The sequence below is a fragment of the Echiichthys vipera genome, assembly GCF_963691815.1.
Source record: "Echiichthys vipera genome assembly, chromosome: 6".
Lineage (NCBI taxonomy): Eukaryota > Metazoa > Chordata > Actinopteri > Perciformes > Trachinidae > Echiichthys > Echiichthys vipera.
In genome coordinates this window covers 13,140,220-13,153,915 of record NC_139831.1, presented here as the reverse complement: position 1 = coordinate 13,153,915, position 13,696 = coordinate 13,140,220, and positions in this window count along the sequence as shown.

Below are 13,696 nucleotides of genomic sequence, written 5' to 3'. Positions count from 1 at the left end.
GATTAATACTTGATTTGTTCTGATATACTGATATTTTTTAGTGTTCAAAATTTGATAGAATATACGCTGTGGCTATACCACTGCTGTACTAGCATACTTTTTTAAATAACCAAGGTACTTCAACAAAAGCCATTATTTTATGAAAAAAACAGTAAGCACAATTAGAGAACATTAACCATTTTGTAAGAGAACATTTAAACAATGTTTTCATAGAGCTATAGGATTCAAAAAGTAATAGGAAGTGTAAAGGCCCTTGCTTTGAATGACTTCATCACATCTGCGCCCACAGGACATCACTAGTTTCTCACACTGCTCTGTTTTAATCTTGGTCCATTCTTCTTCAGTCTCTTCCACAGTTCAGTAACTGTAGTGGGTTTCTTAGCCATTACTTTGTTGCCAAAGATTTTCCACAGGTTCTCTGTGGGGTTTAGATCTGGACTCTGGGCTGGCCATTTCATTGTTTCAATATTCTTAACTTCAATGAACTGCTTAACCTGTTTTGCAGTGTGACAGGGGGCATTGTCTTCAGCACTCCTCCACAGGTCTTTTTTGATTTAAAACTAAAACTGTAGCTGCTGCGCATTCACCAGATATCTTCACACGTAGATTGATAAACTTTATTTCTCCTCTGCTCTGATGGCGCTCTCTCATCCAATCAGAACACACCACCTTTTACATGTTCATGTCATTTATTGGTCAAGCCCCTGGAGAAGAAGGCTTTGTTGCTCTATCTTTTGATTGGCCCCGCTGATGTTGTCAAGGCTGAACCTGTTCGGACTGAAAAAAACAGCTATTTTCAGGTTTGTAACGAAATTTCCAGGTTCTGAACCCAGTTATTTTTGATCGAAATGCTCCAGCCGGTGCAAACTCTGGTGCACGAACCGGAACGAAACCTGTTCCCTGTCAGCGGAAAAGGCTATGTGAGGGTCATCCCTATGGCCTTCATCTGGACAACCTGCTTTCACAGGGTTTCAGTCACCTTAGAACAGCTTGCCATATTGCAAAGTAACCAGGAGAGCTGTCAGATAAATAGGGTGTAAATTTCACCAGGTGTCAGATTACCAACAATAACTGGGAGGTATCTGAAAGCTTTCTCTAATTTTGCTCAATACTTTTTCCCACAAAATAAAGGTTTTTGTTGAGAGGCCTTGGTTATTTAAAAAAACATGCTAGTACAGCAGTGGTATAGCCACAGCGGATATTCTAATAATTTCTGAACAGTAAAAAATATCAATATTTCAGAATAAATCAAGTATTAATAATTTATTTTCTAATTTTGATATGCAGTGTAATCTCTTCGTCACCTTCATTGCTAAAGTGGCTAGATCTCTTTCCATTCTGCATGGATGGTAAACCAATGAATTTGTTCCTTATCAATCCATGAGCTCCTTCCCAATGCTTTTCATCATTCAGATGATTAAAGGGGTTCAGAATGTGAGTTCATAGTTTACACTCATCAATATGAAATGAAAAGTGTTAATAGTTTTATTTAAACTATAAAGGTGCCATTATATCACAGAATAATTATTTTATCCAGTTAACATTCAACTGGGACATAGCAGTTAGATTGAGAGGTTGGTGATACAAACAACACACCTCATACCACATGGGCTACACTGAAACAAATCCTCCTTTTTCCCATCTGTAATTGCGATGCTGCTGGATACGTTGCCATAGCACATGGAGGGTATAATTGAGACTACCTGTCAGTTCTGATGCTGGTGCATGACTGTCATACAGAACACACCATGCTGCAGTTTTCAGTCCAGGGACATGAATGTTTAACATCACAGCAAGGCATCTGAGCCTGCACTTCTAAAGTGGCAGGTACCTACATGTGACTTGTAGCTGGAGTGCATTTACCCGTCTAACAAATGAGCTATCCCCAGTTGTTTCTTCCCAGTCCACACTTGAACCTGTTGACGTCCCTCCGCTTTATTTCCTGTTGTGTTGTTTCTCATGGAAAGCACTTTAGTACCTGTCATTTTTGTGCCAATGAATGCTTGATGTTATTTGGCGCACATTTACAGGTGCAAGAACAAACTGTCACTATTCGGAGTGCAGGTAACGGGAGTAGAATCCAAATGCAGATAGATGAGGAGGCAGCAGGAACAATTCAATGATTTATAGTTGATCGCCCACAGGTCTTGTGTCCAAAGGGCAGACCGGGGAGCAGCAGTAGGATAGGTAATGGGCAAACTGGTAACTCCAAACATAAGGAAGAGAAACCGACAAAAAACAAAAAGAACTGGGCAGGTATAAATAGTGAGTTACTGATCAGGATGGGCTAAACAATCGCAAGGGAGGGATTTCAGAATAGTCAGGAAGTACATCGGGTGTGTATATCAAAAATAATATAGGAAACATGTAATAATTAATGAAACAGACTATCGGAAATGAAAACCGTTTCATCCTCTAGATAACTATAAGTCAAATGTACAGTCAAACAAAAACCAAGAAAAAAGCCAGACTGTGACACAAGCAATGTAAACACCTTATTAAAATGCACTTGTGAATGTGAAGTACCTTAATCACTGCATCAAACACTGCTACAGAGCTGGTGTTAGGTTTAATTACAGTAAGCATTATAATAATAATAAATATAGTTGTGATTTTTTATAGTGCCTTTCAAGGAAGTTCTTCATTAATGCAGGAAAAGAAAGTAACATCATACAAACAATGAAACAAAACGAAACAAATATAGATAAGTCGAAAAGTGGTGGAAATGGTTGCCAGGTTACAGTATTTAACAGAGCCTGTATGCTGTATAGTATTTATTAAATATAATATGGACAAATATGTGTAATTGGCATGTGCCTGACTCTTACCAAGCTACAATATGTCAACAGATTTTACCCAATTGAATAGATTTTTTGGCCATTTGGGAGCAGTGAATAAACAAGCTATAAAAAAACAAATCACATTTTAAGCTGATATGGTGAAAGTGTTGGCAAACTGTTGTATGTTTACATATTCAGCAGGCACTGAGAAACATTAACACTCGTTTTGTAGTTATGTTTGTTTCATTTCTCCTCTTGAAGTTCAAAATTCACACTATCTATTTTAGCTGTTTTTTTCTCTCTGGAGGGAAATATTTATCTCTTTAGATGCCACATGCTCCACTAGGTTAATCAACTAGTTTTTAATTGGTCTGTCTGTCGAATGTTGATGCATGCTTAGCTTACAGCCGGTTTGTCATAGCTTTTTTTTCTGAAAGCAGCTGGTACTATGGCTGCAAACAATGCAATAAGCTTAAAGATGCTGAAACACACAACTGAGGGGAACTGCAGAGTTGGGTAATTTGTCACTATGGGCGACTCCTTTTACATACAAATAGTCATATAATCCATTGTTAAAATAACAATATTGATTATAGCAGCTTTGAAGCCACTAGTAGTGGCTTTTTAACGCCTTCTGCATCCACTGGAAGTGTCAGGAATGCACCGCCACCTGTTTTGACCGTGATCGTTATTTTTTTGACAAACAAAAACATAAACCCTCAGATGCCTTAATTATGTGTCATTTTTCTACCCCTTAAAAACCTGACAAACTTCTGGATACCGTGCATCTTAGGCCCTCTACAGAAGTGGTTAAAGCCCATTGGATTGCTGTCCGACATTAATGCATCTGGAATACATTTACATCTGGATTAGTATTATAAAAAAAAACTCTAGTCACAAATTTTATAATTTGACATCTGAGTGTATGAATTATCAGCATACAATTGATGCATTACAAAGGGCCATCAAAAATATGTAATGTTACAGACTTGTTTGGTCTAGGGTTTTAAAGCTAAGGCTCTATCAGTCGACTTAACCTGGAATCAGCTGAAAATCATGAAAATGTGGAAAGTAATAAACATAGGTTGACTTTTTTTCAACAAACAGAGGGCAGCTGAGGTATGGGAAGCACCGAAGCAGCACTGAGTGCAGGCTGCACAGAGCTTTTGAAGACGCTACTCAGACCACACTACAGTTTCACACCTTTTCAGCTCATGAAGACCCACACTGTCATCTTTGAGAATCCATTCACCAACAACCTAAACTAAAACAGTAGTAACAAGATGGAGCTTTCTGCTCACTACAAATACCAATGCTGGCGGGGCCTTGTCTGAGGGACGTGTTTACAGCTAATCCAATAGGTTGGCTACCTGGGTAAGCTAATCCAATTTAGCTGCTTTGGTTGTCGAAAAGTAGTCTATAACAGTATCATCCACTGGGACATGTACAGACATTTTGAGAGGTTGTTGCTCTAATCTATATATATCTACCGTATATAGATAATTAAAAAATGTGCTGAAAATGCAACTCTCAGTTACTAAGCTTTGAATGAACTCATCGTATTGCTGACTTGCTTTGTGATTTTAGTGACTTTTAAACTGGGTGCTTTTGTTGCACTTGCATGATTGATCTAGAAATGTAAGATTTAGACTTTTTTGTCTGCAGAATGAGCAATTTCAGTGATTTTGTTAGTGACAGGCAATCAGGTCTAGTCCATCATGTACTTTTCATATCAAACACAGCTGAGCTGCGCTGCCGCAAGTCTATTAGGATGTTTGGAAAGTCCCAGAGGACAGAGCAAAATGGATGAGGTTTTCCAAACTTCTAGGGGCCATTTTCATTCTTCTGCTGTCCACCCCTGCCTGCTTAATTCATTGGTAAAAGTTGTTGTCGTTTGACACCCATGTTAAGTGGCTAACCCGATCTTGTTATTTCCATCAAAGAAATATTACTAATGGTCCGCAGTTTCAGTGCCTTTCTCTTACATTGACTACTGTAACACTTTTCTTCTCACTTACTATGGCTGCTCTTTATCGTCTCCAGTCAATCCAGAATGCTGCCGCAAGGTAAACTCACTAGGTCTTACATTACCCCCATTCTCAAGTGTTTTCATTGGCTCCTGGTTGCATATAGGATCCCGTTTGAGATTTTTACCCTCACTTACACGACATTGCACAGTCAGGCTCCTGCACATTTGACTCTGGTACTCATCAGTTTTGTTCTCTTAGGTCAAATGATAAATTTGCTGTGTGTCCCGGGCACCCACTTCCTTGTAGTGATTGAGCTTTTGAGTCCGTATCACCTAGTCTATGGAATTTTCTGCCTGTGTCATACCAGTCTGCTGTTTCTATGGATTTTTTTAAAAGGCAGATGAAACACACCTTACAGGTGTTTGATTGACCTGTATGCACCAGGTCTTCACTTTGTGTTACTGTATAATTGTAGTTGTGTATTGCGTGTTTATTATTGCATTATGTATTCTGTTCCTTGTTTTGCATTTTTCAAACATGGCTCATGTGGTCACTATATCTTCTAAGATTTCCTTCTTTTATGTTGCTTTATGTCCTTTTAAAGTACTTGGTGGCTTAGACAGCGCTATTTAGCTCACAGGTGCATCATCGCTTGTTGCGTTCCCTTGCACTTGTCAGTTTCGCTCTTGTAAATTTCAGACCACATAGACTATATACACTCACACATACACACACACACACACGCACACACACACACACATGCACACACACACACACATATATTATTATACATATATACAGTATATATATATATATATATATATATATATATATATATATGTATATATATATATATATATATATATATATATATATATATATGTATATATATATATATATATAGTTTATTCATCAAAAACTGGACTGACAAAAATGAACGTAACATAAATGCAGAGTAGCATGATTTTTCTGAAAATGCCTTCTCAACTTAAACTCTTTACACTCAGATATGGCTGCAGAGTAAACACAGGCGCCACAGTGACAGAAACTAAAACTTCTCTGTCCGTTCTCTAGTGAACTGAAGATTTTCTGTGACAACTTTTCTTTTTTTCAGAGTAGAAAGAGACATTAATGTGGTGATTTAACCACATATTTAACCAGACAGAAACGGTTGAGAACAACAACAGAGCGGGGCTTAGCGAGCTGTTGCCAAGAGGATTCAGAAACCCACGTAGAAGAGCGTAGCGGGAGTGCGAGTTGTGGCCGCGCGCCTACAGGGAGCGCATGGAGCAAGTCTCCCAGGGCGCCGGGATTTGACCCGCTGAGACGTAGCGCTGAGACGTAGCGCTGAGATGGATACAAGAAAGGACAGTGGTCAAACGTTCAACCCCTAATATATACAGTATGTATATGTATGCCACCCTGGTAGATCAGCCACTACATTTTTTTCATCAGAGAGGCAGCTCAGCCAAAGAGGGCAAATGGGCTGTTGCTCAGGCGACTTTAGCCTAGCCGTGTGCAAGTCCCTGAATATCCACACCATGTGCACTGCTTTTTGACAAAAAATGTTTTGCCTTTTATAGACATGTAAATTACAGTTATGCAACACTGCATCTGGTAGTGATGGTACACAATTATTGCTGATGGTGATTGTTTATTATGTAGAGATTAGTAAATATGTGAATAAGAAATTGATCTCTGTTCTCAGCCTTGATCGATGTTATAGTAAAAAGCAATTATATTTGTTTTCATCAAGAAACATCTGTATGAAACAATGACAGACATCATGGACCTCATTTATCAAACGAACGTACGGCAGAAAAACGTGCGTACGACCATTTTACTGGCGAACATCGGCCTTTATCAATTTGGACGTGAGCTAAGCTACGATCAAATCTCACGTGTGGTCTGAGGTGGTGTACGCAAATTTCAGCCTCTGTATTTGCGGTGCAGCACAGCAAAATCTGGCTGAAAATAATGAACAAACCTCAGCTGTCATTAAGCATAAGCAGTCACATATTAAGAACAGATCAAAACAGATTCTTAAAATGAATAAAAAAAATAAAAATTGTGGTTGGAGCGATTGATTGTACTCATGTGCGTCTGAAGGCACCATCCATGAATGATTACGCATTCATCAATCGCAAAAACTACCACTCGATAAATGTACAGGTGATTTGTGATGCCAAGCTATCGCTTTTAAACATGGTGGCCAGGTGACCAGGCGGAACACACGATTCTTTTATATTTCAAAACAGCTCTGCACCAGCCCCCCGCGACCCTGACATTGAATGAATGTGTTGGCGCGCGGCTGCAGCAAGACGCACTGCAGAGCCAAAGTCAACTCTTCGGTTCGTGGCTACCCTCGATAAATTGCATTAAATCAAACAAGGTATCAGATGATTCACATCTTGGTATGGTTCTTCTAGATGACAAAGGTATCCTCTTACGGAATACCTAATAACCCGCCGGTAGCGCCAGTGTTGTGCGGTAGAGTAGTAAATAAACTACTCCTATAGGTGGAAACAACAGCCTTCTGATCCAGAATATCACCTATAATGCGAGGGGGTGCATTTCCCGGCAGGGGTGCTGAATACGGCACACCTGTTCAACAGTGCGCACAGGCGCACACGGGTCTCAGTGGAGCGCTGCCTCGGTTTGACTTCCTCCGTTATTCTTATACAGCGTTTTTATGGGTCCCTTTTATTCCACTCTTAAGACTGCCAAAAAGCTCAGCTTAATTTTGCTCCATCTCGGATGTCAGGATGCCGATCTGTGTGTCGGAAAAGTTTCTTTTCTAACCTGCGTTCCCTCTCTCCATGTTTGACCTCAGTGGGCGAGGCCTCCGAAACAGGAATATTTAGGGGCGTAACATGTTAATGACGATCAAATTCAACCGCTGCATTTATCAAGGCCCGCTCATTCATACGCTGAGATTGGTCGGATACAAATGTTTCATAAATGACACGTGGGTCCTGTCGTACGACCAATTCTGCACCCGTTTCCACGCAAGTTTGATAAATGAGGCCCCATATGTGTTGACTCAAACACCTTTAAAAATAAAAGTTTCCCTCCCATCCAGTAAAACACCACCACAGCTGCATCATTTGAAGAGACCTAACATGGAGTGGTCAGCCTTGCAGACTGCAGCCCTTTGCTCCCTCTCTCCCTCCATCTCTTCCTATTGAATATTTCATCCTCACTCACCTTCTAGTCATTATAGAGACTCCAAATGTCACTGATTTTTATCTTCCAAATCCCCCAAAGCCATCATATGGACATTATAGCAGAAACATCATCCACCACTTTAGATGCTAGAGCACCACACAAAACCCACCCGTAGGTGCTACACACTGTTTGTGATCTTTTTCACAATTAGAAATCAAAGGTCTCCCTTGGTGAGAAATGTCAGTTAGATTTGAAAGAGTTCAAATTTTTTTCTCTGCCTGGTGTGGAAATAGATGGAGAAAGGATAGAGAAATTATTCTCTTTTTGATATATTTCTTGACCTCTTGGTTGTTAGTGGAAGAGTTACAGTGGTACAGTAAATTAAAAACTATTATGAAATGCAGAAAAGTTTGTAGCACTGATGCTTTAAGGGGGCCTATTCTGCTTTTCCTTTTTTTGTTTCATATGTTTCCCAAAGGTTTACAGCCTTGGGGCAGTGCTCTCTGTCCACTGCTGGGAGCGTTTTCTTATCTACCTATTTCTGTTTATCGTTTTTGTGGAATCTGCTTGTCGCAGGTCAAAAGGTGCACCTGAATGCACCATGAAGTCCTGTCATTGCACTACTGTTTGTTGTTTGTTTACAAAACTCACGGAGAAGGCAAACATGTTTCCACACCGGTGACTTTAGGGAAGCAGGAGGATTTCAAAGTTCTGTTGTGTCTCCGTCATCTCTGACAATGACAGTGGCCATGGTGTCTGAAAAAGCGCAGCTTCAGGCTAATGCTAAGCTAAAGTTACGCTAACGTTACGTAAGGAAGGAGGCCGTGGACTAGTGAGCGTGAGATCCACTTTCCTGGATGAAACATCGAAGCTCCATGAATACATCAATGATAAGGCCCCCACGGATGACGTACGGCATATACCACCGGAACATCACTGAAGTGGGCTGATCTCAGGAAGTCCTACCAATAGCTGGAGAGCTGGCCTACAGGACAGCACTGAGGCATCATGGCTGCACAGGAACAGGCCCTGTGCACCAGAGCGATAGAGGCCCAGATATACCACAAGAAAGCATACATGGAACGGCGTAACCAAGTGGCTGGCATAGTGTACAGAAACATCTGTGCAGAGTATGGACTGGAAAACCAGATCCAAATTTCAAAATCCAAAAATCCAAATGGGAAACTCTTCCAAAGGTGGTGGAGAATGAGCGAGCGAAGATCCTGTGGGACTTCCAGATACAGACTGACAGGATGGTAATGGGAAACCCACCAGATAGTGGATGGTGGTGGATAAAGGACCGAGGAAAGCCGTGGTGGTGGATGTGGCAATACCAAGCGATGGGAACATCTGCAAAAAGGAACACGAGAAACTTGAAAAATACCAAGGGCTCAGAGAGGAGCTGGAAAGAGCCTGGAAAGTAAAGGTGACAATAGTGCCCGTGGTGATTGGAGCACTAGGGGCAGTGACCCCCAAGCTAGAGGAGTGGTTACAGCAGATTCCCGGAACAACCTCCGACATCTCGATCCAGAAAAGTGCAGTGCTCCGAACAGCAAAGATACTGCGCAGGACCCTCAAGCTCCCTGGCCTCTGGTAGAGGACCCGCTTAGAGAAAGGGTCAAACACCTGCGCACCCGCGGAGGGTGAGGAGAAGATTGTCGGACCTGCCCAAAACATCAAATAATGAGGGAAACATATGTAAAAATAATCCCAGTGAGCAGAAGTTTTTTCTACTCTAATGTCAGATTGAATGGATTAACATTAACTAACATTACTGCATATCACTGAAATGTTTGTCTTGAATTGATAATTCGGACCTGCCTTGTGAATCCAAAGAGTGGAAGTGGTGATTTGCACAAAATTGAAATACATCTTTGCACCCAACAGTCAGATATATGGCTTGATTTTATCGGAAAATCAGAAAATGGTATATATTCTAGATAAGAAATAGAAATAATAACGCATGGGAAAAAAAGCACCCAAAGTTCGAGATTTTAGTCAGGCTTGGGCCCAAAACAATTTAGTTTGAAATCAAACAGGAAAGTAACTAAACTAAAGTAAATAAATATGGGAATTAATACAAAGATAAATTAAATCCAGAGTAGTAACCAAATAATGAGTAAATAACAAATCAGGACCCAAATTAGAATTAATAAAATTATTTATGAAATATAACAAAAATATAAATGGCTGATACATCATAGAGACAGTAAGTGTACTTTGAAAATATAAATCCCATTCAATAACGGATAAGGCACCATGTTACAACTCTGCAAAACCAAAAATCCCTTCAGGGGATTAACTTCAGGCAATTGTCCATGTTATCCCTCACTGCTGATCTATAAATATGTCACAGCCACCAAAATATTGGCGTTATATGGGAGGATGACATTTTTCTTTGTGTTCAATACTCAGATGAGACAATTAAAACCCCTGCATGTGAAAGCGTAATAAGACTGCTCCCACTAACTCCTGCTTATGCTAACGTTTAACATGAGAACCGATAGCAGAAACAGCTCTCTGCTTAAAGTAACATATAACTTGTCAAATCTAACAATCCCCTGTCATTAAGCAAGTGAGAGTGCAGCATCTGCAAGTAACAACTGTATCAAAATCTGTAACTGTTAGTAATATCCCTTTTATTCCCCACTTTAGCTCCACTTAAAAGGTTACATAATCCGCAATTGCATATAATCATTTAGTTGATTGTTTCTACTGTTTGCATTGCATATTGAGTGCTACAACTATCAGTGCTGTAATAATGCAATTTCATCAAACTTTATCCTCCAGGGCATCTTAAAAATGATGATGCCTTAAAAAACCCACCTAATGTTTATAGGAGCTGTGCCTGTGAGACAACAATATGGCTTGAAACAAGATGAGGACATCTGATGTTTGTGCATGAATCTCCTCTGTTTTCCTTTCGAGGCTGTGCAATTTTAATATGTTGGAATTTGTAATGATCATTACACAGTTCTAATTTTCCCCTTCATAAGTTGCTGTTTGTCCTCAAACAAAGCATCATCATGTTTTGCTAATGATCTGCATAAAACAGTTTGTTAGTCACAAATGTAATCTCATTCACAGTATAATGTAGGAACAGAACTTTGGAGGACGGAAGCCGACAAAATAAACAATAAATAAATGAATATGCCATTAAATGTACTGAAAATAATATGAAAAATAGAATACATTTAATTGATTAAATGTGACACAAATTGATTTTTCTGTTTTTAATTTGCTTCTTAACTCGTTTTGTGTCAGTGCTTTTGAATTACAACTTGAACTTAATTCCTACAATTATCTAATCCATTATAACTCTTGAATGCAACTATTGAGACCAAATAATTATTTGTCATGTGTTGAAAAATCCAGTTACAAAATGCATTTATATGAAGTTGTGAGTGTGTTGTGAAACTGTTGTGAAAAACTAAACAAGCAGGCAGGTAAAATAAAATTGAGTTTTTTATTGACAGATGAATCGTAGGAAAATACTGTTTTTGCCAGTGTAACAAAGCCAACATCAGTAGAGCCCTACCAGACGTTCTAAAGCTGAATAATGGCTCATGGATGGTTAACAGGTCCAAAATATAGCCTGGAGAAAGGCCTTGAACACCACTAAAAGTTATCAATCAAATTTTGAAATCAATCATGAAACTGACAGGCAACCAATGTATGGATGCCAGAATAAGAGTAATGTCTTTTTGAGCTGATAAAAAGCCCTGCTGCAGCACTGAGCCACAGCTTGTTGCTAAAAAAAAACTAATACCAGAAAAATATAATATAAAAGCATTTATGACTCTTTTATGTTAGTGATAGACATGGCTAATCTAATTTTGGCAATATTAAAAACTACAGAGAACATGACTGGATTACTGTAGCTTTAATGTTTGTCAAGGTCTCACATTGATTGAAGATGTTACAGTGTTTTAGGTGCTGTCCTTCTAATATCTGTCAAAGATAGAGAGACTGCTCCTTGAAGCTCTTACACATTCAGCCCTTATATGGCTTGAATTGAATGAATTACGGTATGTCTGCTGAAATATTTGTATCGTTTTCTTTTTCCAGAGTTTTCAGGGTTGAGAACATTGCAGTGTGCATTGTCACTAGTGTAGTTTATGAGCTGACTGCCCAAGAAACTGGGTTTATTTATTCTTTATTCAATGGCAGTAGCTACTGAGAATCATGAAAAAAAATGACAAAAAGGACCTTTATTGTTTTATACGGAAAATCAGTACTCAGCTGTGAGTAACCTCATCTCTCTGACCTTTAATGCGCAGCAGCCTGTCTTGTTCATGGTTTTGTCTTGCACACAGAATTTTCCAAGGTTTTTTCTGAATCAGCCTCAATCATGAAGCTGAAGCAGTTACAATAACTCTTTATGAAACTGACCAACTTGACAGACTCCCACATCTAGTTTTGAGAAAACGAGCTTTATATCTGCATTAGTCATAATGCTTTGTCTATTTTCCTGTCTGAATGATCTAACAGTGGTTGAACACACTTTGATGACATGAGTTGGCCAGTGGACCGTTGCAGTGTTTCAGTCGGTAGAGTGAGACATCAACAAGTTCTTTTGAAGGGGTGTTAAATGACGGAATGAATGATGTACCGGTATTATTTTTATAATGCGCCATGGTGCTAAAAATGTCATGACGTTATCTGCTTTTATGTTTCTTCTTAGAAAAGTTATTTTAAGGTGGCTTTTAGCAATTGGTGAAGGGCTCAGTACATTACAGTAATTATTAATACATGTAAATCGTTACACATGAGACCTTTAAGCAGGAACAAAAGGAAAAACAGTCGTTATATGTGATAACTTGGAACAAGACAGCAAGTCTAAACTTTGTGACAACCTTCTGTTTTGGACAAAGGGTTCATACCAATATTTTTATAGCAAAACATGATAGCCTCATAGTTTTAATGAACCGTAGTGGCTGCATTTGATTTTCTAATAAAAGTATTGCTTTGTATTTGTAACAAGTCTCAGGTAGAGCCTGCCTTCAGCATCATGATATATACTGCAGTGGACTGAGATAACCTCTCTACACATGCTCACTGCATAAGTAACCTATTGGGTCATTTTACTGGTGCATCGGAAAGATGCAGTGTGAACTAAATTGAAACTTGCTGACTAATTAGTCATCAACATTTGACATAATATATGTCTGGCTTCGGGATTTAATTTAAGCCATCAATAAATGGACTTTGAGAAAAGATGTCTCATAACAGCCCGTGTGATTCTTTGCAGTATCTCTAGAAGACTATGTCAAAGGAAGTGTTCCTCAAATTTAAAAGACGATATTAAAAGGAGTGTTCTTTAAGATAATAAAAAAAGTCCAAGGATTTGAGGCACTCGTTGGAGAGCCATCAAGATAGAGACTTAGACTCCTTGTCTTTGGAAGTGCTATATCTGTTTCACAAGGTAACAATTAAATTGCAGCTGTCAGCAGTGGAGATATTAAACTCGTTCCAGGTTCTGTCTTACTTTCTGCTGACAGTGACCTTGGTGGGGAGACGGGTGCTGGTGGCTGAAGCCTCATGCTGGTTGAGAGGGTTCGCACGCTCCGTCTCGTGGAGAGTCAGCCATCTGGGATAGGGATATTCATCACACTGAAACAGTACATACACGGCCACTGGCACAGACACTGTCATCATCACCATCATCATCATCAACACTCACCAGCATCATCACATGTTCCCAGGCTCTGTGAAAATCCTATACCCCCAGCACTGTCTCACAAGCTGATGTCACACAATGTCATCTAATCACCCAAG